At 47.2% G+C, this 24,496-nt stretch overlaps 1 protein-coding gene across 3 annotated transcripts in view; it reads left to right on the top strand.

The window, feature by feature from the left end:
* Positions 1-24,496, top strand: part of LPP (LIM domain containing preferred translocation partner in lipoma) — a 332,580-nt gene that overhangs the window by 10,699 nt on the left and 297,385 nt on the right. The window contains exons 1-2 of one of the 3 annotated variants that reach the window (XM_071437787.1): positions 10,625-10,691; positions 11,218-11,323. The gene's annotated coding sequence lies outside the window, so the exon portion shown is untranslated. Of the gene's footprint in view, positions 1-10,624; positions 10,692-11,217; positions 11,324-11,930; positions 15,150-24,496 lie in introns of those variants that run through there. The other 2 variants (XM_071437786.1, XM_071437788.1) reach the window with 2 other exon arrangements.

Raw genomic sequence — 24,496 nt, 5'->3', positions numbered from 1 at the left:
CTGCTGGCAGTCTGTGGGCTGAGGGTGTGATCTGCAGCACTCCAGAGCGTGGGATGGAGCTTGGGGGAAGGTGGTTTTCCCCTGCAAAGGGCAACCCCCATCTGGGGGCTCCTGGTAAAGCTGTGCTGGCCCAGCCTGTTAGCAAAAGTCAGTTGTGCATTTGGATGGGGTAAAGTGGAGGAGGGGAGCAGTATGACTCACTGAAGTTATCAGCGACCAGAAGTAGGCTGTAAGCTATAGGGGACACCTCATGCCTCCATCCTAAAGCAGTGAAATGTGTCAGGGGACATAGAGCCTTATGTGCAAATAGAGTGTGTGGGTTTGGGTTTTGGTCCAGCATTCCCATCCATAAATAGGCCAGGCCCTTCCTTACGCTAGCGTTTGTGTGCACTTCTCAAACATGAACCAGCTAATCCCAACAGATGTTTGGCAGCCTCCAGAGCCCATAAGGAAGTTAAATATCATTGCACTTTGCTAGAGCGATGCCCAGGATTCCAGTAACACCTGCTAGAAGATCCCAGTGGAGCTGTGTGTGTTGGTGGCTGTGTGGGCTCAGCTCAGCAGGGCACCTGCTGCTGTTGCCTCAGGCTGCTCTGCCACTGTGTGAGGGCTGCCTGGGCTTCCATTGACATCAAAGACACAGCTTCCTTTAGTTTGTGAGGGAGAATGGGATTTAGCAGTATGTTTATACACTCCCACTTTATTACAGTCTAGTTGAAAGGAGAGAGCTGTGGGTTTTGTTTGCTGCCTGCCTCTGTCCGTGTGCTGACATGTCCACCTCCACAGGGGTTGTGTGTGAAGTCCTAGATGGACTGTATCCTTTACTTGAGCTCCTCTCTTTCCCCAAGTGTCCACATTTAGTTGCAAGCTTTAACACCTCTGAGAACAATAAAGTGGTGATTTATTCTGGAGTTGTCTCTGGACTCTCCAGTTTGTGATTCAAGAAGTCTTCAAGAACGACTGAGGATCATATTCATTTCTCCTGGCCTCTATTTCTGCTCTGGCTGGGTGGCTGTCCTGATTTTTTAGGCAGCATTGTAATTATAAGGCTGCTAAGTGAAGTGCTTGGGACAGCAGTAGGATAGTTGTGTATTACTAATGGATCAAGCACTTTCCTTAGGTGTTTCCCCACTCAGTTCTTCATCAGTCTCCATGAAATATAAATGATGGCTCTGAATACCTGCATGTAGTTAAAACTTCCTGGAGTCTCCTCAGGGCACAGACCTCACCAGATTTTGCCATTCAGCACCTCAAGGACAAGTCTTGGGTGTCTTCTGTGATGACAGGGGCTTTGGGCTGCTTGTCCTGTCCTCCTTGCTCTGAACCTGCTGCAGTCCCTTCGCTGCACCAAGTGTGTGCATCTGACTCCAGCTCAGCCTTTTTCTCTGCATTAGTTTAACTGAGTGAGGAGCTTGCAGGAGAAGCTATTCATTCCCCTGGTAACTGTGCTTGACAATCAAGAGTTATTCTGAGGATGAAGGACTGGTACAGATTTGTTTACCTTGGTTGGGGATCCATAACCCCTAATAGTTTCTTGCTCATAGGAGCCGAGTGGACTTGGTTTGCTGCTAATTAAAAGCCAAAAGGGTATGTAGTCTTTTCCAAAATAATTACCATTTTTGGTGAACAGAGCAAAACTATGCTGACTTCCTATTTGTTTCCAAAGCCCTTGCTTGTGTGCGTGTTACTTTGCACTGGCCCTGATGCATGGGAGGGCCCCATCAGGGCCAGCAGCTCCATCCTGGTGCACAGGGAATTTGTGCTTGAATCCTTTGTCTGCTGTTGGACCAAAGGATAAATGTAGAAGAAGCACAGGGTTGTTTAAAATGCTATGAAGTTAATAATTGCATTTGGGATTGAGCATGTGTTTTCTTGGTTAGAAGCCATTAAAGGCGATAGAAGTGAATGTGTGTACCCTCTGTGCCAGAGCATGTTTTTATCTTGGCTTTTTATGGGCTAAAAACCAGCAAGGAGAAGAAAAAGGTTTTGAGTGTGTGTGTGTGCTCAGTACCAGGAACCCCAGTTCCTAGATAGTTTAGTTTCTATCAGTAATTGGTTTCAGGTATACATTAACTTTGATTCACGTGTTGAGTTGGGCCTGCTGTTACAGTGGAAAATGCCCCCTTTCCTTTCTGTTTGCCCAGTCTCTGCTTCTGTCAAGTTTTTGCCTTGACATGACTGTACCTGCAGCAGGAGGGGGTCAGAGGGTTTTTTTGCTTTTTTAGCTGGTTCTGAGTGTCCATGCAAGTGTTTGTGCTCTTTCTGTGCAAATTGGAGGGGTTGGCTGATGGCACTGCTGGATTGAGGGCTGAAAGATGTCCAGTCCAAAGTGGCTGAGCTCCCTGGGAGCAGGGCCTCGAGCTCTGCAACTTCTGTTTGCTCTGTGTGTGAAAAGCAGAAGCATGTCTCCAGCCTTGTGTTTATCCTCACCATTACCTCATGGTGGGGTTTGTGCCTCTGAGCTCCAGCTGGGGTGGGAGGAATGGCTGTCTGGGAAGCAGTCAGTGGCTGAGCATCCATCCTCTCAAAGGAATGATGCCAGGGTGGGCAGGAATCTCTCAGGACTAGGTTCAGAGGCTGGGACAGGATCAGCTCCATTCATAGTGCTCTGGAAATGGATGTGTTTGACCTGCTGTGGAGGCTGGTGATGGTAGCTGTGCCCGCTCATCTGCATTGCCCCTGTTTGCTTTCGCACCCTGGGTACAAAAGTGAGTTGTGTTCACTTCGCACAGGGAGCATTCCCAAAATTGCTGTGCTCTACTGTGGCATGTGCAGGGAGCAGCAAAGGGGCTGTTATTTTCTTAATCTGCCTGTTTGATGAGGCAGTATCTGGCTGTGCCCTTAGCAACGGGTTTTTTAATGCAGATCAAGTCTCCTGTTTTAATTTACTAAGAAAAAAGAACTTGAAGAGGGTATGAACCCGTGACCTTGAGATAAATAGTTTCTTATTGAGTTCCTGAGCCCCTAAGCCGCCCCCTCTTGTGAGAGTAGCATGGTTTAATCAAAGGTCAGAGGCTTTGTTGCCTCTGAACGCCTCAGAAAAAGAGGGTGACATGAGAGAGTTCTCCCTGGTCCTCTGTGACTGCAGTCATTTTTGGCCTGTCAAGTTCCCTTTGAGCTCGCTGTGCTTGTCCTCTGTTCCTAGATGATGGTTCTCTTGACCTTCTGTGGTCTCTGTGAATGCTTATAAAGACCTGGTGATCAGGTCAGCTGTGTTTCTGGGGGTTGGAACTATATATATGGTGGCTATGGGCAAATGGCTTTTGCAAGGCTGCTGTGAGCCCCTGTGTGCAACATTCAGATTCACAGCCCTGATAGGACATGGCCTTTGCTTGCCAGCTCTTCCCACACTGCTCCCACGTGTGTCTCCTGTTTCTAGGCTGAAGGCCAAGTGTGGTATCTCACACACTGCTGTGTGGTCAGTCTTGGCATGTGCTGACTTGTGCTTGGCCACTGATGCCTAAGATATTGCAGTTTATCATGAAGGTCCCCCCTCATTTTATTCTGTGTTTCCTTGGGTGGTGACCATATGTCTGTACCTCTTGTGAGAGGAGCAGTATTAGTCTGTCTTTGTCTCCTTCTCTGCCTTCTGTTTTCCCAACTGCAGTCACTAATGCTCCTGGCTGATGGCTGTCATGGAGCTGGTCTTGCTTGCACATTGGATGCTGACTTCCTTGATTCTGTGCCAGTTCTGTCTTTGAAAGTACAGTCTGGCAAGTCCTGGAGAGATCTTTGCCTCCAAAAGCTTCCGCGGTTCCCTTCTGTTTTTCCCCATCACCGAGTAAAAAATAAAAACACTTGGCTCGGTAACAAATGCTGGCTTCAAATGCTGGTGACAAAATTCCTGCTGACAAGCTTAGTATGGTAGGGTAGGAGTAGGTGAAGACAGGTGTGATGGTTGTGTTATGCTGTTAGGTGCTCCTGTGAATCACACAGCGAGACAGAAGAAGGTTGGAGAGCCCTTTCCTGGTCTCGAGAGGTTTGTACCTTTGGTGTGATGCTGCGATCGCACGCTGTAGTGAATGTTTCGATTAAGTAGATCTGAACTCTTCCGGAATGCAGCACCCAGGTGTAGCAGGTTGGAGGATATCACATGGCAAACTCTTGGAAGAACACAGAAAATTAGTAGCCAAGATAACTTTGTGCTGAGAAACCATCAGGTACATGGGAAGAAGTGTGATCTCTCCCTGTGAGCACCGGTGAGTTCCAGTAAGGCTGCTGGGAGATGTGTAACTGCTAACTTTGCCACTTTGCAAACCATAAGCTTCTTTCTTTTCGCTGAGAAACAGGAATGCAGACAAAGGGTAACGTTTGACAAAGGGTAACCGAATCATATAGGTTCAGGGATGCAATTTTGTAGTAATTGTTGGTGCTCTAGGCAAATAATAAAGGAAATGCAGTGAAAGTCCAGTGTGTTTACTTCTCCAGGTGAAGGTACAATGCTATGTAAGGTCTCAATCCTTTTTATCATCTATTTTTAAGGAGAGCAAAGAAGTGACAATACTTGCCCTTACTGTGCTGAAAAGTTTTGTGATAAATCCCAGTCTCCTATTACAGACAATTAATTAAGCCCCTTTGGTGGGAGAATATTCCACAGAATTCTCATGGAAGTCTGTGAGTGCTGGTTCTCTCGCACAAGGTGGTGAAGGGGTATCCAAGCTCTGCCACCTTCCCTTTTCTTGTGCCAAGTCCCAGCTGGTAGGATGGGAACATGTATAGGGCTGGGCTTTAGGCAGCCATGTGCTGTCCCCATCTCTGTCTGCTTTTGGGGGAGCAAGTCCTTCCCTGGCAGGCAGGGAAAGTGCATGGAGCTGTGTGTCATCCTGCAGGCAGATAGAACCAGGTCACTGTGCTGGATAGATGGGTGTTTGGCAGCTGTGCTGTGGGACAGCAGAGCTGGGGCATTAGGATTGCCTTTCCTTCCCATTGCTGTGCTGCTGTGAGTGCAGGAGACCCTCTCATGCTCCTTTTTTCTAGTTAGTAGTGGCAGGATGGGGTTTGCACACTGCAGGGCGGGTGGTGGTGATGTTCAGATGTCCTTTGGAGCAGTTTTGTCTGCAGTGAAGGCCCAGGGCTCTGTGTGATGGTCACAGCAGGTTGTCACCCACAGCAAAGTAAAGGGCAGCACCTTTGCCATTGTCCCTCCCCATCCCTACCCTGGAGTGGGACTCTCTGGGAGCAGCCCAGTTTCTCCATCACATGGAAGAAAAGCAGAGCTTCAAGTGCTGCCCTACTATTTGTTTCTTTTTTTTGTTCCTTTGGCGTAAGGGCCAAATTCAGTCAGGAGTCTGGCTTCCAGCAGAACTGAGGGTAATTTAGGAACTAAACCAGCCTTTTAATGTATCTTCTGCATGTCTCAGTCCCCATCTATGATGGAGGTAATGGTACTCTTCTTGTTCAGAAGGCAGATGCATTCACAGGCATCTCTGGCCCTCGTACTTTTCAGATGCAATAAGAGCAGGTATTACAGCTTCTCAGAATTGCTCCAGAAATTTTTATCTATATTTGGAATAAATGGGTCCTTTCTCAAAATTGAGCTTTCTGAGGGAAATGTCAGCTTGCAACTCATTTCTTGTAAAGAAAAAAAAAATGGGTTTTTTCCTATTATTCTATTTGTGACAGTAAAAATATTTGTTGAAAACAGAAATGTTTTTATGAGGTGCAGTTGGTGGTGAGGCTGCTCCACATGCTGCTGGGTGATTGCCACATGACCACGTTTACCTGGGCCTCTCTGCCCCATCCAAGCTTTTTCCTTTTTTTTTCTTGAAGGAATAAGCTTCTTTGGCCTGTCCCAGCAGCTCTTTGGGAAGGGGAGCAGCAACACTGAGAAAGTTTTGTTTTTTTTTTTTGTTTAATACATGCTCATCCTACCTGGAGGTATTTGTTTTAAATCTGAGATGGGGGCAGGCCAGTCCTGAACTTAAATACTTTTGATATTAAGGTATGAAGGTGAAAAAAGATGGTTAATGCTTGGAGGGGCAAACATTTCTAAACCAGAGGGATTTACTGATCCTGGTTGTTTCTGCTTTTTTAAACATCTCTATGGATTATAATGTTTTCAAAAATACCGAGTCTGACCACGTGGGCACAGGAGTGTGGAATCCAGTTGTCTGCCAGCTATTTGTTGCTATTTTCAAATGATCTGGCCAAAAATGTAAGCCTTCAACAGGAAGACTGTCTGGTCATAAAGGCTCCAAGTTTAAAGTTTCTTTTACAAATGGCTTGAAGGATAAGAGGGCCTGCTATGCTGCCAGGGGTTTCATTGTAGTGGCACCTGAGCAAGCCTGGGAGAAGGTGTTCTCTGCCTTCAAATTTTGGCCATTTAAAACCACAATGGTTAAGGGAACATTAAGCTTTACTATAAAACGTTACAATAAACCCCTTAGATTGGGCACAGCAAACATGTGCCACCTCTGCCCTGGGAGATTTCAGCTTAAAAGCAGGCTGCAGGAGACCCTGGCCTGGGCTCCTGCCTTGTAGCACAGCACTGCTCTGCTCCCTATGCTCCTGGGCACTGTCAGTGTGTTTTCCTTGACCAAGCACCTTAAACACAGGGAGGTGTATGAGGGCACTGTTCTGCTGGGGCTGTCTGGGGAGGATGGCCATTCCTTGGGAAGTGAGAGAATGGCGTCTTTTATGTTTTGGGTTGAAAAACTTTATCCATTGTCCATTGTTTGAAACCCAGGATCTGTAGTACTCTGATACTGCATAATTGATTGTCCTTCTTTGATCAAGAAGCTGGGGTGCCTTTGAGTGAGAAAGTGGAAGTGCCCCCCTCTTGCTCAGGGTGTCTCTGACCAGGCTTAGTGAAATGCAGACAGCAAACAGTGGGGGGAAAAAGAAAAATGAAAATAAAACTCACTGAGGCTGTTTTGAAAATATTCCAGTAAGCTGAGGAGTGTGAGCAGTGTGAGGTCAGTAGTGTGTGCTTGAAAATACAGGATCCAATCCTGGTGTCAGTTACAGACATGTAAATCACAGGCAGTGCTGCTGGCAGTGACAGGAGCTGCTGAAAGGCTGCTCCAGCATGGGACCTTCAGGCTTTCTGGCACAGACATGCTGATTCCTCTCGCTCCTTAGCCACTCTTTTCTTCTAGCTGTCCTTGGGCATTTAAAATAACAGCAGTGCATCATGGCTGGTCCTGCTTTTGGGTTGGTTCCTGACCATCATGGCCCAGTGGTTCCAGCTCAGGGTGGCTCCTGGGATGCTGTTGGTAGGGCTGTCTCACAGCTTCCTTAGCTGCTGTTTAGATCTGTTCTGCTCCAAATGATCTTTTCATTTCCTATAATACACCAATCTCTGGGGCAGCTGGATGCCATCCCTTCAGTGGAAGTTGGATCCCATCCCTTCTGTGCTGAAGTGTTCTCTTTTCCTTTCTGTTCTCCTAACTCATTTTCCCCCTCTTGTTTTAGTCATGTTTAATGAATACCAGGACAAACCTAAAATCAAGTGAGACTGCAAAGGCAAAAATATATATCCTGGTCCCAAAGCCTGCTGTGCATTGCTGGGGGACCTTGGGGCTCCTTTGAGGCAATGCTTTTAGTACCAGGCTCTGCACCCTGCAGCACGTAGGGCTTCCAGGGAGTTTGCTCCCTTATGGGAGCTCATTGTCCCCACCCAAGCTGATGGTGTGTGCTGTGGTCAGGATCAGCTTTCCTCCAGGACGAGGCCTGGACCAGGAGCTCGGAAGTGATAAGCCCCATTATAGCTAATTTTGACACATGGGGTTGTGGTGGGATTGGAAGTAGCTCCGTCCTGAGTGCTATCTGGGAGGGGTGTGTGCTTCCTTGCAGACTGAAACCATTCACAGAGTCACTGCTTTTCACCAGCACAGGATCTGACACCCCAAAAGGCAGCAGCTGGGCTGTTTGTTGGTGACTCCCTGAGCAGGTGCTGTGCTGGAAGCAGAGCAGGGGAAACATGTCCTCAGCTTTTGTTGTCTCGTGTGATCCTTTTGTTAGATAACTTCAGCAGTGTACTGTTGAATCGAGCAGTTTAATTTTAATCCATGAAACCTGAGAAGCACAGATGCTAACACAGAAAACTGTTAGGGCCAGATCCTGCATGTGTCACTGTCCCCAGTGTAGAAAGATGAGTACCTGTCTGTGTATGGCTGTGTTCAGGTGTAAAGCTACCAATGCATATAAGCTGAATTTTAAGTCAAAGCTGGACTTCAAATTGAGGTTTGCGTGAAAGGGGTCTGATTTTTCCAATGTGTGAGAATGTGGAGATCTCAGACAGCTCCCTCAGTGCTTGCAGTGGCCAGAGTGCCTGAGGGTCAGGGCTCTGGCAGTGGAGGAGATAACGTGAGAATTCTGAGTTTGGGAACTTTGGCCAGCAAATAACACATATATTGGCAAAGAGTGGGAAAGACATAAAAAGACATATGTCAGAACAGGGCAGGCTTTTAAGTGGTTTTCATTTAAAGTGAAAAGGTCAGATTGAATGAAGTTGGCATCTGGGGAACTGTTCATGCACCTGCCAATCAAAGCGGGGGGACCCATGTCAGTTTGTGCTGATGGGTGACTGGCTGAGAGCTTGTCTGTGTTTAAAAATTGGTGAGTGGAACAGTTAAAATGACAATTTTCCTTGTGGCTGTCAGGTTGAGCCATCTGCTTCTTGAAGGAATGGAACAAAGAATCCCAGCACAAGGCTGCTTTATCCCACTTCAACTGGTGTTTGCACTTGGGCTTCAACAAGTACAGCTATGCTGATATAAATATAATAATAGTAAAAAATAGGCTCTAAATATTGGTAATGCTTTCAAGTGTAAAGGAGATTAAAAGTGAATGCAGCTTTTGAGTAGTCAGAAAAACAGATGCCATTCAAACCAAGCTGTTCTGGGAGAAGTGTAATTAGCTGAAGTCATTTTCACTGCTAGATTTTCATTTATAGGAACTGTGGTGTCTGGTTACTTCCATTTCTACGTGGCCACTGTGGAGTTATGTTAGGGATACCTGTTTTTCTGAAAGTGCTGACTTTCGTTCTTTAAAACTTGGAATTATTGCAGAGGTTTTTCCACTGTCCATTCCTGAAAAATCTAAGAAAACTTAAGCAATAACACAGGACTGATTCTTAAATTCAGACCTTGTAAACTACTGGTTTTAGATTTCAATCTGCAAACAGAAAAAGTTACTTTCTGTACTTGTGTGTTAAGTTCGTGTTTATTTTTTCCTTGAGAAACATTGATTCTTACCGTCAGTAATACTGCATCACTGTTGTCAGCCAGTGAGTGCATGAACTTCTTCTGATCATTTTGTCTTTATTGGAGTAGTCTGACAGACTGGCTCGGGTGGGTATTGCTGTGACCAGGCAGGCTGTCCCTGTCCTGCTCACCTGTGGATGTGCTGCCAGGATGGAGTGCCTGCTTTGCTGCTGAGAGGGTGGTTTCACAACAAGTTTTCAGCTGGGTGCCTCAAGGAGGGTATGTGGTGTCCTGCTCACCTTGCTGCAGGAACCCAGTCACAGGTGACAGGGACAGCTGATGTGGGAAGCAAAGCCAGGAAGATGCAGTTCAACTGGCCAAATCCTATCACTGATCTTGTAAACATTTTGTGAGTTAAACCTGGTGAGAGACAATCCTGAACCAAGATTTTTAAACAAAGGTTGGGTTCCAAGAAGTATTGTCTTACCTGGATCTCCTGGAGGGGTTGTTGTGAGTTGAACTGAAATAGTGTTGGAATCAGAGGGGAGTGTTGTTGTCTCCTGCCTTTGCTGATAAGACTGAAGGGCATTTTGCCAGGAGCCTGTGGGAAGGACCTAAGTTGTATGTAACTCTACATCATTTGAAAATGAAAAGTAAACATGCACAGCCATAATATTTGCTTGTTCTTGTCTCCTTGTTGATGGATGGAGAGAAATTGCTCTTTGGCTGAGTTCATCAGCAGTAAACCTCTGCAGTTACTCATCTTCATCCTTGCAGTGAGAGGGAGAGGCCATTGGAATTTCCAGTTGGTTTTCTCCTTATAACACCTTAGGGGAGCTCTGATTGTCTTGGGGACTTTCAGACCTGCCCATCCCTGTGGTGAATCGGGGCTGGGTGCCAGTACAGGGACCATGGGACTGAGCTGGGTCAGAATGAAGCTCATTGTGCTCTTGTGGTGTTGGCACAATGGACACATGCCTCTGCTTGGGAGAAGCAAAAACCCTGCCACTCTCCTGAATGTTGTAGCCTCAGACATTGAATGGGGGACAAGGGGTGTTGGAAGGGCAGGAAGCCATCTCACTGTAGGACAGGGAAGAGGGCCTTGGACCATGAGCCACCAATACATTTTGCTCCTTGTGTGTTGTAGGTTTGTGGGCTCATGTGTACCATCATGAACAGCATAGGTACAACAAACAAGTCTGAACTGAGTTTTTCCATCGTGACAGCAGCAAATAGCAGAAGCTTTCTCTGCTGAGCTGCATTGACAAGCTTGTGCTTGTCATGGGCTGAGATAGGGCATTGGAGTGACCAGGATGTGGCTGGGATGGGATGCTGGCCAGGGCTGATGGGGACAGGAAGGAGTGTGTGCCTCAGACGCTGCTGGTCTCTGTGGGATGCACCCTGACATGTGTCCTGGCATGTCCTATGCCACGTGGCCTGGTTGTCCCCTCTGCTCTAACTTCATCATCTGCAGAAGGGGAAAGCACAACACTGAGCAGGTCACATCAAGAGAAGGTGGTGTCTGCTTCTCAGCTTCAGGAAAGGGTGAGATAGATAGTCCCCACTGGGAATTGTACAGGGCTCCAGAGACAAAAGGCTGTGCTGAGGGGGAAGGCTGCTGGTGTAGCTCTGCTCACAGTAATGGTAACCCCATGAGCTTCAAAATGCCTTAAATGGTGCCTTCTAGCTCCCTCACTCTGCCCAAGGCCAGAGAAGAATGATGTGGTTCACCCCGTACTCTTATGCCTCATTTGGTATCTCTTTATCCCTTTCCCTTCTCAATGGCATTAAGAGCAGTAAAGGAGCAGTGACTTGAGGAGGTGTAAGTTGTTGGCCAGACTCTAGCAGCTGACATTTCTGGTCATTGCTGGTCACTGGCCCAGTTCAGGGTAGTGGGTTTTGCTTTTGGAGGTGCTAAAAGGAATCCAGGAGTATGGACACTTCTGCTTGAGAAAGCTGGGAAGGAAAATACTGCATTTCCCAGAAATTGTGTGGGTTAAACTGCTGGCTTTGGAGACAAGCTGTTGGGAAGCCCATCCAGTGTGCATTACTCAAGTCTCTCTCTTTTCAGGGCTGGGAAAGAAACCCAAAGTCGTGAGTCTGGTGGAGCCCTGCGTGTTTCCAAACGCCCTGCTCTGAGTTCATCCCACCAGTAAGGCTGTGCAGCGTGAGAACTGGTATGTAAACACAATTCACAGGCACAAGGGACAAGAAGGATGTCAGGCTTTTCTGACAGTGGCACCTTGTTCATGGCTCTCAAAGTTTGGAGGGAGAGTGGGATCACTGGAAAATACAAGACAAGGTGATGGTTCCCTGGTGGTGCTTACACCCAGAGGCTTTGGTGGGGAAGGGCTCAGCAGTGAGAGGCTGTGAGTGTCCAGGAGTCATCCCAGGCTGTGGTGCTGAGGCTTTAGACGTGCTCTGTGGAGAGATGTGTGGTGTCACAGCACGCACAGAGAGGCAACGTGGGGGTAATGACAAATGCACACAGCAGAAATGCATACACACACACAGACACAGGCTGTGCAAGTGTAGGCACATGGAAACAAAGATGGCAGTGCATATATAGTATATACTATACAGTGGCATATGAGAGCTCGGGGGTGTATATACCAAATGTCTGTATGTACTATATATGGCGATTAAAGAATGCATATGCATTCATGTTCTCTTTTTTTCTTTCTGTCTCTTCTGTCTTTCTGTGGAGCTGTTGCAAAACTACCAGATTCAGCCTCCTGGGGAGCCTTTCTGGCCAAGGTTTTACAAGCCAGCACCTGCTTTGCCTGCCTGACTTCTTTCTATATTTATTCCTCTGCACCCGGTTTTTGCCTTTGCTTGTGGAACTGTCACAAACATTTGTGCTGGCTTTTGACTGCACAGGACTTCAGCTTGCAAGTCCTAAATCTGCCTTTGTGCATGGTAGAGGAGCAGGCATTTGTGTGCATGGTTGTGCATCTGTATGTCTGAGCATCCCTGGTCCTTGCTGTCTGCGTTACATGGCCTGTGTCCCTGTGATTCTGCAGCAGTCCCTCTGTTCTCTGCCCATTCAAGATATTTTTATGAATCACATATTCTCAGTCATCCTGCTTATGTAATTTGTAATTTTTCATTTAAATTAGCCACCCCTGACCCAGTGGCTGCTTTATAATGATCTGTACTGCTGTGCAGGAGGCTTAAGTCAGATTTTATTCCCAGACCCCCAAGGTTTCACTTCCCAAGCTTACTCCTGTGGCAAGGAGGAGGATTTGTGTTGCCATGTAGCAGAGAACTCCTAGTTACCCTGTGGTTGGACATGGATATGTCCATCCCTCTGGTTTTCCTCCTCTGTGTTGTTTGGGGTGGGAGGTGTTCTGAAGCAGAGTTGCTGAACACAGGTGCTTAGGTGCCTCTGTTTTAAAGTGAGCACAGTAACAAGAGAGGTGTAAAGCCATTTCAGCTGGGAAAAGGAGGGGAGATCCTAGTGCTGTCCTGGGTAAAGTCAAGCTGGGGGAGTAGCCATACTGTGAGTCTCCCATCAGCAAGTGCAGCCCGAGGAGCCATGTGCTCGTTCCTGGTTTGATGGGTGTAACTTGCACACACTGGAGAGCAGTCCTGGGCTGCCTGCCAGGAGCTGGGGAATGGCTTGTCCTCATCTGCTCAGGCCCCTGTGCTCCCACCCGTTCTTAACAGCTCTCCTCCCTGCTGAAATGGGAGTCCATCTAAGGTCACAAAAGTGTTAGTCCCAGGTTTCAACCCCAAGAGCCATAAGATGTACCCTGCCTGACCGCTCTTCAAAGGCAGAGGCAGTGTGAGCAGCCTCGCTCCCCTGGGTTTAACGTCCCTGTCCCCACCACGTGTGCCACTGCAGCCTGCATTCCTCTCCCATTCCGTAAGCCCTCTGCCTCTCACGCTGACACAGCTAATATTTCTCTGCTGGCAGGGCAGGCAAGGTGGTGGCATTTAACTCTTAGGGACAACTTTGATCTGTTCAACTCTGGTGGGACACCAGAGCTTTAAGGGCTGGTGTGTGCCTGTGATGAGGTTTTTGTTCTTCCAGGTGTTCCCCATCCCTTTTCTGCTGCAAAACTTGAATCAGAGTTGGTAAAACATGCACAAACCTGACACTTTTTACATTGGTTTTGTGAGTATCCTCCTGTTTCTGACCATGGAGAAATCTCCAGGTGACCCTGATGCTGGCTGGGGCACACAGATCCTGTGGGAGGTTTTAGGGGCTTTTGGAAAAATAATTAATCAGCTACCCATAGAGAGCTAGTCCCAGCCTGCAATGCATTGGTGTTGTCCTGGTGTATGACTTAGTGCCACTTGGACTGTTGACTCTTTAGAGCTCCCTTTATGACCACCAGGGTAATGAACGTGTGTTGGTGCTGCCTGGCAAGGTTGATTTTTTTTTTTTGCAGTGGTAGCAATGGATCACTGAGTTAAATGTGGGTGTATTCTAAAAGGCAGAGAACTTTGTTACCTTTTAAAGCAGTGGTTTAAATGTTTTCTGTCACCTGTGGGTGCTAAACTCTAGTTGCCGCGGGCCCAGACCACTGCTCAGTTCCTGGAGGTAATTGCAGAGCCTCTGTCACTGCAGGATTTCAGCTCCTCCCAAAGCCTGTGCCTCAGTACCAGTGAAAGCCAGATGTACTGTAATGTTGCTTTTTTACAGTTTGTTTTGGCCATACATGGGCAGAGTCAGCTCTGGAATTCCTTCCCTATAAATTCAATAGCATCTTGTGGGTGGTGCTGGGGAATCACTCTGGTCTGGTTGGATCGCCTGGCCTCGGCAGCCTGTTTGCCTTGAAAATGTCCTGCTGTGCACATTCCTGAGAGGCTGCCTGCCCCTGGAGCCATGGCTGCAGCTACCAGGAGGCTGCTGGCAGGCAGAGTCAGCTCCTGCTGCCTGCAGGTCAGCCTTTGCTGCTGAGGACTGATGCTTGAGGCAGTGCTGGCATGGGGATGTTGCTCTGGTGTGCATGCAGGCTCTGCGGGGGTAGTTATGCCCTCTAAGAAAACTGCCTCTTAAACTTGGCTTGTCTGTTTGAGCATTGACACTAAAGTCCCTTTTCCAGGGGTAGGGAGGCTGGGTGCTCCCCAGTTCCCACCATAGGATACAGTGCTGTGTGTCCCAGCAGGGATTGATGGGTGCTGCCATCCTGGGGCTCTTTGTACCTGCAGGGATCTTGTCTTGTCCTTCAGTCTGTGCCTTTCTGCAGTGCTATCTTTTGTTTTTATGGTTTTTTTTTTTTCCATAATGCAAGTTCAAATACATGCTCATCATAAAGCACTAGCTTGATGAGCCAGCTCAGGGGAGATTTCCCTGTGCCAGGTGAGCAGCCAGTGTGGGATGTGGTGTGACTGATGGCTGAGCCTGCCTTTTCTGGGCCAAGCTGATGTTGCTATAGCCACAGCCTGAATCTGCCTATTTGCCTTCAGAGAACACTAAAAAGTAGTTCTAGGAGGTTTTCTGCTGGTGAGTTGAGGAATAAAAGAGAAGTTTGTTGCAGGGGTGGAGCAGCAACAACTCCTGGAGTTGCTCCCATTGAATCTTCCTGTGCATCCCTAGGAGGGGACAGTGATGCAGTGTCACCCATCATGCCAGGAGCCTCTGAAGCACAGTTGAAGGTGATTATGTGTGGCCCCATGTCCAGGCTCTGTGTAGGTCAGCAAAGGCAATGTGCTCAGCTCATGCTTCAGAGGGGCAAGTCATCCCTGTGCCAAAGCCAGGGAGAGAAGGGTGATTTTTTTTTCTTGACATCCTTTGGAGTTTTGATCTCCATATTTGGAAATGTTTACCCATTGCTCTGATCTATTGCAAGGGAGGGGAGGTGACTCAGGGTCTGGTGGAAGCAGGGTTTGAATTCCTGTAGTAAGGTTTTTTTTTTTTTTTTTATCCCCCCCTTTCTTGTTTTGGAAGCTTGTTGTGGTCAGTTTTCAGTTCTCTCTTGCTCCTGGACCTTGTTCCAAATTTGATGTGCTGGAGAGGGAAGCATGTTAGCAAAGGAACTTGCCTGAATGCTGGTAAGTGCATCATTGCTGTTATAGCAAGCAACTTGGGATTTTTTTTTGTTGTTTTGTTTAGTCAGATGTATTACATCAAAGTGTGTGCATTGCTGGTGGAGGCAGACATGTGGATCAACAGCAAGGGACCCAATGAAACCTTCTGTAGCAGGGAGAGTTGGTTTAGTGGATTGGTCTCAAAGGCAAAATGTTTCTTCAGGAATAGGTATAAAGATAATTTAAGCCAGCTCCCATTCAGTCACACTTTTCCTTTTATTTTCACTTGTTCGTGCAGCAAGGCAGCAGAGCACTGTAGAGCAAAGGAGGATATATTCATGTGGTCAGCAAGGAAAACACAGCTTATGTATGATTTCTGTTTCTTAAGCAGGAGTGTGTGATAAAAGGCTGTATAACACATGGATGTATTTCTCTCAATTGTTAATATTTAACTCTGTTCTCTTAGTTGAAGTTTAGCTACTGTAACAGGATCAACTTTGAGTGTCTGTTTTTTTTCCTGTTGTTCTGTATTTTTCCTTAGTGTTAAGTTTTTAATCTGTCTGATATTGTAGTATTGTAGCTGGCTGCTGCTTTTTTTTTTTAATTTTTATTTTTTCCTCTCCCTCCCCCCCCTCCTGCTCTTTCCTTTCTATTTCCTGAGAGGAAGCTGCAGTTCATCCAGACAGTCAGGGCTGTGGGGGGAACCTGGAAGATGCTCTGCTTCCTGTTTTATTCATGGCAGCTAAAACCATGCTGAGGAATCTGGAGCAGAGATCCACCATCCTGCATTCCTCTTGTCATTTGGAGCATGTAACATGTACAGAGTGCTTTTAACACTGCTCTGGGGGTCATGGAGCAGCCAGTCCTGCACCACTGCGCTTCATCCTTTTACTTTGGAAGGGGCATTGGTGAAAACCCTTTTATAGTTCCCAATGCTGGTTAGTAATCCTTGTATCTTCTCAGCTAACTGGCATTTTTAGGCTTCTTCAGACCTGTTGCTTCATACTCTCCCTCTTAAATTTAAGACCTTTCTTGGAAAGGTAAACTTCCTGTCGATTTTAATTTGCCTTTTTAAATAGGGCTTAGTACTCCTTGGTTTTTCCAGAGCTGTGGATTTGCAGCAGGTCCTTGAGGTACAAAACTCTCTGGATTCTCTTGAACAGGGAAGGATAGTTAGCGTGAGGATGGATGTGTGATAGAAAACACTCAGCCACAAAAAGCGATGAAGGATTGCTGGAGCCTTTTCTGTGGCTGAGACGTGCCGGGGGTTTGTAGAGTTCAGCTGTATTTTAATCTTTGTTGTTTCAAAAGGCTGATTGGATTACTGCAGCTTTTGGGGTCAGGGCCTGGCTGAGCTGAGCTTGGTGCAAAGGGAAGAACTGCTGTCCTAAAGAGTGCCCAGCCTGAACGGGCAGGGGAGGTAATGGCTCAGGAAACAGGGCCCTGGGAACATGTATGGAGCTGTCACAGCACCTGAAGCCTTGGCCCAAGGACTCCCCCAGCAGACACTCATCCTCTGTTGTGCATGGTGCTGCCAAGCTGTGGAATTGTGGCAGTGGGACCATGGTCTGTGTTGCTCCGTGTGTGCTGTGCTTTGCTCTGCTGTGCACACGTGCCCCTGTGCGATGGCCGTGCTTCTGGTGGCACATCCAGGCTTCACCAGCTGCCTGTGGCTGAGCTTGGAGTTTTGGGAACAGCACGGTGGGACTGGAAATGATGATGTTCTGTTCCCCTCGCAGTTTCTTCCCTTTCCTGCTCCCCAGGACGTGCTGTTTGTTGGAAGACAAGGATGAGCAGTGCCTGGGTGCCGTAACCCAGTGCTCCAGGCAGGGCTAGTCTGGCACGTCTGGGAAATGTTCATGTGCTGATCCTTCTCTGTGCAACACCTCACCCCTGCGAGGACGTGACTTGAGAGCTGGACAGACTGTGCAGGATGAGCTCCCCATGTGCTGCCTGTGCCCCCCTTTCCTGGTGGGTGCTGGCAGAGCTGGGGGAGCTCTGGAGGACGAGGCCATGCCCACAGCTGGGACTGCAGGCTGCCAGGGCTCTCCATCTGGTGTTTCTCCAGGACCTGAGCAGATTCAGCGACCACTGACGCTATCCAGGATCCACAAAGGATTTTCTCTTGCTCCAGGAACAGAGCCATTAAGGGCTGACCTGTAAATTAATACAGCTGTCTAAAGATTTTTTTTTCCCCTCCTCTAGCCTGGCATCTAGTAAACACTCCAGCCTGAGAAGCCTTCCATGGCACTGGCCCTCAAGAGCGTTCAGAGAGCTCCATGCCTGCCTTTCTTAAGCTTCTCTCAATCTCTTTTAATGATGTGTTAAATGCAAAGGACTTGCTTTATCTCCCATGTAGGGAGGTTTGGGTTCACAGCCCATCCTTCATCCTGGCTGTTGCCCTGATCAATCCAGAGCTGGCACTGCATAGTTGGCAAAGGGGTTACACCAGCAGTGTGATTTGAGTGCTCTGAGGGAGCTCAGCATGCACTGAGGGCTGGGTGTATGTGCCCCATGGCAGGTAAGAGAAGCTGCCCCAGATAGCATGGGACTGGCACATGTGGGCACGGAACGGGTGAAGGTTACAAACCTCTGCACATTTTATGCTTTGTGTTTCTTTAGGCAAAGGTTTCAGATCCCTTAAGTGCTAAATTGTGCCTGAATGCTGAGGAAAGTAGTGTTATTGTTGTGTGCAGGCACAGAAATTAGGGCACTGTGTAGCAGATTAGGGAAAAGTGCAAATCTCTGTTTTCATGTGATGGTTTGTGCTCAGCTCCTGCAGACAGGTGGGTGCTTTGTGGCCTTGGGCAGTGATGCTGTTAAACCCATCTCTCTTACTCTAATAAAGTCGTACTTTTCTGAGCACAAAATATTTCTGCATCAGTTGCTTAAAGGTAAACCAAGAGGCATTGAGTATTTCATAAAGCTGATCTGTGTTGCTGGTGTGGGGCATGATCTCAACACATATCACTACATTAGAAATTTCCAGATGGCACCTCACCTAATTGTATGGCTTCTCTTTCCTGGGATCTGAGTGGAGTGCAGGCTTTTAAGAAATGTCTGTTGTTATTAGCTTTATCATACACATTCTCCTGTACCAGCTGGTCACACAGCAGGAAGTCTCAGTCACAGCTTAATTCTTCAGTCAGCTTTGGGGGGGGACTTTGCTCCTGTGAGTTAGGTATTTGCATTTGGGATGAGATCTCCAAGTGAGAACAACTTGTTTGCCTCCAGTGGGTGTGTTGGTTCAAGGACAAACGTGCCCAGAAGGAGGAAAGGAGTTGCTCTTGTTGCTTTACTGATGTTCTGGAATAGTTAACTGTGCTTACTGCTTGTCCTGGTGGGGAGGACAGTGTTCTAAAGAAATATCAGGTTTCAGAAGCCTGGCTGCCTGTGGTGGAGAGGAAAAGAATCCTTGTGCTGCGTTGTCTCACACCCCTACTGCAAAAATATCAGAGGGACGGGTTCTGGTGAAGCTGCCTGGTTTTGGCAGCCACTTCCCTCCTACATCCTTGTTCTTCAGGTAAATCCTTCTTCAACTCCATTTACTGTTCCCCTTTCTTCCCTGAAAAGTCATTATCATCCCTTGAAATTAAGAAAAGGACAAGGGGAGGGAATAAATGGATGTTAAGAAGTAGAAAACAATCAATTAAATAGTACATAGCATGTAATTTTGCTTGGAAACTTACCGTGAAATTGAGGAGCACTTTAACAACTAGTAATTTAAGTTGCATTTGAACACTGCTAATGAGTTGTTTGCATAGGAATTTTGGTCATTTCGCAGCAGGTTGTTGTCTTTAGTACCCCTTCCTTCAGTTAAAAGAAAAAGATTAAAAATTTCTTGATGAGGAAGATGCTGTAGTCAACTGGTCCAACTATTGCTAGTAAAAGGTGGTACCATGGAAATTCTGCAGGGCCCTGTTAGATTTGGAGTCGTTTACATCCATAGCATCAGCACTTCCAGTGTTAAATACATGGGAATTTGATGCTTCTTATCTAAAGAAGCTTCTTATTTCTAAAAGGTAGGAAAATAATATTATCCCTATTGCACTCCCCAGCATGATAGAGTTGAGGAGGCTGAAGAAGTTCCTCCAGACTTCTGGGGCTGGGGTTTGCAGCTGTGGGACTGACCCAGGAGTGAATCTCTTGGCTCACTCCTTATCACCTCAGACAAATCAAAACAATGCTTTGGGATCTGATCCTGACTTGCTCCATCTTAAGAGGCACAACAGAGAGGTGCTGATTGGCTTTGCCTGTGGGGTATTTGTATTTAAGTTATTAGTCTTGTTTTTGCAGTGTTTAATGCTCTCCTCCACCACTATTTTACTTCTAAAATGCCAGTAATTTTCAGCAAAAGGCAATATCAGCCGAATCATGTTGCTACTTCTCTGCTGGTGGTGCTGGGAGCAGACTCTATAGGAAGGCAAACGCCAGTTACTGTTCGCCTGTTGCTGAATGAACATCCCATTTTCAGAGCAGGGTTTTTGCAAATCCGTGGGTATGCTTAGCATATGGAAGGGGGTTCCAGTACCAAAACAAATCTGGCCTCCTGTTTCTGAGTGTGTAGGTTGTTTCTTAGAAGATGGAACCTTTAAAATCTGTCCCTGCAAACATGGCTGTTAAATCCTGCTATTTCTAGAGGTGTGAGGCAGCTGTCTGCACTGAGATAAGCTATAAAAAGGCAATATTTTCCAAACCCAGCTTTTTAAACTATACCTGCCAGACAGCTTGGCCAGCAGGAGTTCACCAGGAGTGTCACCACTGCTGCCCTTTTATGCACAGGGTGCTGAGTGGTGTAAAAACTTCTGGGCAAGTTTCCAGGGTCAGCATTAAGCACCAGCTCTTCCATCCCTATTGGGTGAAATGCTGCTATGAGCATTCTGTGTGAAGGAAGGGGTGCTTGTTGGCTTGGTGGTTTTACATGGTCTCCTGTTATTTTCTAGGCGATTGTTTGACTTTTGTTCTTCATTTTCATTGTGTCTTACTTGTTGGTGATTTGGTGACCATGTCTAATCACAGGGGATTTGAATAGCCCTGCTGTTACTTACTTGGAGGCATTCCTGTGCTGTGTTGTCTTGAGGGTAGTTGGTGGGTTCAGATGAAACCAGTAACAAAAATTGTAATTTTTCCTGCAGATCTGGATGAGGTTTCTCACAGCACACTGCTGTTATCACATGGGCTTCCTGACACACGTGGTTCCTGCAGTGCTTTGTTAGTTATCAGCTAATTCTCCCCAAGATGTGTGAGGGTCAGAAAGCTGCATCAGATAACCTTGTAGAGGCTGTTAGAGCTGCAGGGACAGAGAAGGATGTGGCTTTTGAGCATGTTCCCAGTGAAGTGTTTCTGAAGGCTGGGAGGGCACTGGGGATGGTGTGCTGCAGTGACTGGAGCAATGTCCTCGTGTAGGTGAGGAGATGGGGTGAGATCCATGTGGTGGAGGAGGGCAGGGAGCCAGAGAGCAGAAACCCCAGACAACTTAGGTTCTCATGATGTTAAGAGCTGCTTCTTTATCTCAACTCATTGAGCTGTCTAGCAGGTACTTTTGCCCTCTTGTTGTAATTGAATGAGCACCTTGATTCCTGAGAAGTGACTCCTGTGGAATCACCTTGATTCCTGAGAAGTGCTCCACCTGTTATGCAAATCCCTCATCCTGCATGGCTGTGGCTCCCAGCCAACCAGCCCAGTTCCATGCATGGGCTCTGACATGAGTGGAGGGTTTTGTTTTCCCTGTTTTGATGTTTTTATGCACTGAAGCCCAGGCTTCCTCTTAGTCACCTCTGGATGCCCTGTGTGTTGTGGGTAATCTTTTGTTCGTAATTTCTATTTCCTTACCCTGGTTTTCCATTTCAATGGTCTACTCGTCTCTTTTCCAGCTTCCTTCCAAAGGCAGACACACACTCAGCTGGTGGAATTGGATGTAGATTTGATAATTGCTCCCTGAGCAAATAGCCATGTGTGCCTGCTTGTCCAAAAACTACTGAAGACTGAATAGAAGTGAGATGCGGGGTTTGAAATAATTCCAGTGAGTTACTTCTGGCTGTGGTCTCTCCCCGTGGTGCTCCCACAAGCTCCTCTACATCTCAGGGTTTGAGCTGAGATTGAACTGGGCTGGTAAAGGCCCTTTGTTTTCCCACCTCCCTGTCTCAACTTTTTTTGAAAAATGCAGATAAATTCAAGTGATAACCTTGTAACAGAGATAAGGAAGAAAAAGTCTTTACAGGTAGATTAGTTTGCAGTGGAGGGAAGGCAAACACCAAGGGAACCCACACTGAGCTACCCTGAAATGCTGAGCTGGCTTATTTATCACTTACTAGCCCAGTAAATGTATCCTGTGCTTTACAGGTGGGGAAGATGACAGTCCTTGTCCTAAAGATTCTGCAAAGGAAGGCAGACAAATGTGCACTTGAGGTCTGTGGAAGGGTTAGCACAGGTAATTGCTGGAGATCAAACTCCAGATAAAGCAGATTCCTGGAAGAGAAGGGCTTTTGCTGTGGGAGTTGTGGGTGAAGGATTTTTCAAGTGCTGGAGGAGTGGATTGAGAGAGGAAGGTAAAGGGGTATGGAGGGAGGTGAGAAGACCTGAAAGGAAAGAATGTTGAAGGGGAGGGAAGAAAGTGAGAAAAGGAGTAGGAGGAAAAAAAGAGCAGCAAGTCTGCTGTGGGAGGGGATGGTGTAGATGAGAGTCAAGATGACCTTAATGTCTCTTCGTTGTGTGTTAAAAGCTATGCCATAACTCAGCTACTGCAATTAGTCATCTCCCAGGGTTTGAAGTACCAGTTTCTTCTCTGAATGGGGTGTACTGGTCCTGGCTGGAGTCCAGTGCTGGAAGATTTCTTGGTCAGGCTTGAATGCCCCATGTGGTGGGGTGCTGGGTGGTCACATCCTGTGTCCCACTGCCAAACATTAATAGGCAAGTGCATAAGCAGCTTGTCATCTTCTGCTTTATACCTCAAAGTTAGTCCCCTGGAGACTCAGACAGCAAATCAGAGATTGGGGTGTGTGTGTGCATATGTAGAAATCTACCTCCAGCTTGCCTATCTTTTTCTGGGGCTTGTGTCTGATCCCCATCTGTTTTTTTATGTCTCCTTTTACTGTTGATCCTGTTCATATCTTCATTCTGACTCCTCATTTCTTGCACAAAGTAGTCTCCCATCCTTCTAGTTCTTTCCTAATTGCCCATTAGTTAGACACAATTCTTTTGTAGCCAGTATGAGGTGTGGGAACATGTAGGACCTCTCTGGAGCTCAGTCCATCTGCTGTCATGGCATGCTGTTCCAGCAAGAGAGAAACCTGAGTTCAGAACATCTGAAATTGCCCATTATCTCTGCTCATTTCTTGCAGTCCATAATTTGGGAGTGGGGAAGTGAGGGGAAGAGGAGGCGAGTCACTCTAACCATGACTCATCCCACCGTGGATCGATACAAAATGTTCCATTGCATTTTCATTGTCAAAAATGACTTCCCTCTCCTACCCCCTTCTGTGAGGTGCTGCAGAGGCTGCTTCACTTGGCTTAATGGTGGTGGCATGGCCAGCCCAGCCAAAGGTGTCTGAGTTTTGGTTCACACTGTACTCTCTGGGTGGGCTGAGGTTGAGCATGGTGGAGGTGACCTGATTTCAGAGGGGAGAGAGATTCTCTGGCTGCTCTCAGGAGATTTCGTGCTGCTCGAGGCCTGGAGCAGACCTGTTTGACAAGAGGAGTCACTCCCAGCCTTCCCCTTGGGGAGGGAGGCCAACAGATGTGTGAGATGTAAGGCACTATTAAAGGACATAATAGAAAGTATCATGGGCTATCTGCCAGGAGCTCCTCTGGGCTGGTGCCACAGATTGCTCCCTTGGGCTCCAGAGGCGTTTCACTGGTGTGTCCTTGCTGAAGTTCCCTGCTGTGTGCAGTGATGGGGAGGAGATGGATCTGCTGGGTGTTCTCTTGCCTCCAGGTGTTTAGGGCACTGATTTTGCAGTCTCTTTACTGACCAGGAAGGGTCAAAGCTTGCCCAAAGCTGCACAGATGTTGCTAGGTGTATATAAACATTTATGTGTGTAGGTATGTATATGGTAAGACAAAGAATTGATCCAAGTTTTGTGATTCCATTTGTCTTGTCCTTCTTCCTGATGTCTTCATGAGCAGCTTTATGGGCAGCCCTGCTGTAGCAGCTGGCCATGATCCTCTTTGTGCCCAGGAGGCTCTCTGCCACTCTTGCCTGGCATGCGATGGGAAGTGTCACTGGGCTGACCTCAGCGGCCTCTTCAAAAGGCTACAAAGTATTTGCAGTTATTTCACATCTTCCACCTGCCACAATCTAGGCCTTGATCTATGGGTAAACTTGCAAGAGCACCTTAATAAACAAATCCCAGTGCTCACTGGTAGGGTTTCGTTGGGAGAGTTTCAGCCTGCGAGGGAGCAGGCTGAGGTTGTGAGCATTGCTCCTGATAGTGTTATCTGTTGGTACAAATGGCACCAACGACATCTTCATCCTGTGCTGGGAGAAATTCCTGCCAGGAGCTGGGCTCTGTGGTACATCGTGGTGTGCTGTGACGGCAGGGGCAGGACCCAGGACGTTCAGCAGTCCCTGGTGAGATGTGTAGGTTGCTGCTGCTCTGTTTTGGAGGTGCTGTCACCACAGCAGAACGTTACAGGATCCAGGGTGCACACAAATGTGTTTACAGAGCAAATAAAGGTGGGAGAGAAAAAAAGGAAGAGCCTCAAAGTGGCTTTGGGTGTTTTTTAAGTGGTAAAGCTGAGAAATTCCTAAGCATATGCAATTAATGTCTGTTTAAACAGAAACTTCTTTAGTAGCTGAAATATCAGCTCCTCCAGAAGAGCTTTCCTGGTGGGTCTTTTTCATCTCCAGCCACCTGCCCTGCCGGGGTGTGTAGGGGGATGTCTCCAAAGGTGCTGGGCTTTGTATTTTCAGTTGGGCTCGTTGGGTGTTTGCAAAGGGCGATGCCTCCTTCTTTCCTGGCTTGCTTCCATTTCTCTGACTCTGTGGAGGTAAAAGTGGTAAATTCTTATGAAAATTTACCCATTTGGGTCACAATGGTCCCATGCCTGATGCAATTTGTTTTTGTGAGATGTTGTATTTACTCGAATCCTGGAGGAATACGATGCAGAATAAGCTAAAGGGCTTCTTCTGTCCTGCTGGAGCTGTGTGTGCTTTGTCTGTGAGCAGGCTGCTCTGTGAGCAGCAATTCTGGTGAAAGCTTGTGAAGTTCTCAGAGTAAAACCACTGGGGAATGGGGTACGTTGTGGAGGCAGGAGAGGGTGGTAGCAAAGTCTTTGTAGGCTTGACCTGCCTATTAAAACTTCACAGGGTCTTGCTGGCTGTATGGATGTCAAAGCAGCAGCCTGCTGCAGACATGATGCTGTTTGTGTGT

This window comes from Agelaius tricolor, unplaced genomic scaffold (genome assembly GCF_023055355.1).
Source record: "Agelaius tricolor isolate 1412-34295 unplaced genomic scaffold, bAgeTri1.0.p SCAF_12, whole genome shotgun sequence".
NCBI lineage: Eukaryota > Metazoa > Chordata > Aves > Passeriformes > Icteridae > Agelaius > Agelaius tricolor.
This window is presented reverse-complemented; position numbering and strand designations above follow the sequence as displayed.